Below are 253 nucleotides of genomic sequence, written 5' to 3' on the forward strand. Positions count from 1 at the left end.
TTTTATAATTTGAAATTATTTCTTAATTTTGACTCTTAAATTTTTTCCCTCCTTCTATCTTTTTTTTTTTATTTAAAATTAAAATAATATAATTTTTTTCAAATCCTATTTTTCTTTTTCTTAATTCAAACCAAATATATTTCCAAAATAAAAACAATTTTTGTTTACTTCTTTTTTTCAAAATTTTTTTATAACTCTAAAAACCCCTTTTAATTATTCTAATTATTTTTTTATCTAACTCCTTTCCTTGCTC

Source organism: Penaeus monodon, chromosome 22, assembly GCF_015228065.2.
Source record: "Penaeus monodon isolate SGIC_2016 chromosome 22, NSTDA_Pmon_1, whole genome shotgun sequence".
Lineage (NCBI taxonomy): Eukaryota > Metazoa > Arthropoda > Malacostraca > Decapoda > Penaeidae > Penaeus > Penaeus monodon.